Genomic DNA, 212 nt, shown 5'->3' on the forward strand with positions numbered 1-212 from the left:
CATCACCACCACCACCACCGGGAGCTCGTCCTCTGACGCCCCGTCTCCATCCGTCCGCTGGTCCGCACTGCTGCTGCTGCTGCTGCTGCTGGCGTCTGGTCGCGGGGAGGAGGGGGAGGAAGGGAAGGAAGGAGGGAAGGAGGAGGAGGAAAGGGTGGATGAAGGGGTAGGTAGGTGGGAGTGGAGGGGGAGAGAGGGGCGTGGGGTGGCGG

The sequence above is a fragment of the Seriola lalandi genome, unplaced genomic scaffold (genome assembly GCF_002814215.2).
Source record: "Seriola lalandi dorsalis isolate HSWRI2012SDOR001 ecotype SW California unplaced genomic scaffold, Sedor1 jcf7180002054544, whole genome shotgun sequence".
NCBI classification, from domain to species: Eukaryota; Metazoa; Chordata; class Actinopteri; order Carangiformes; family Carangidae; genus Seriola; species Seriola lalandi.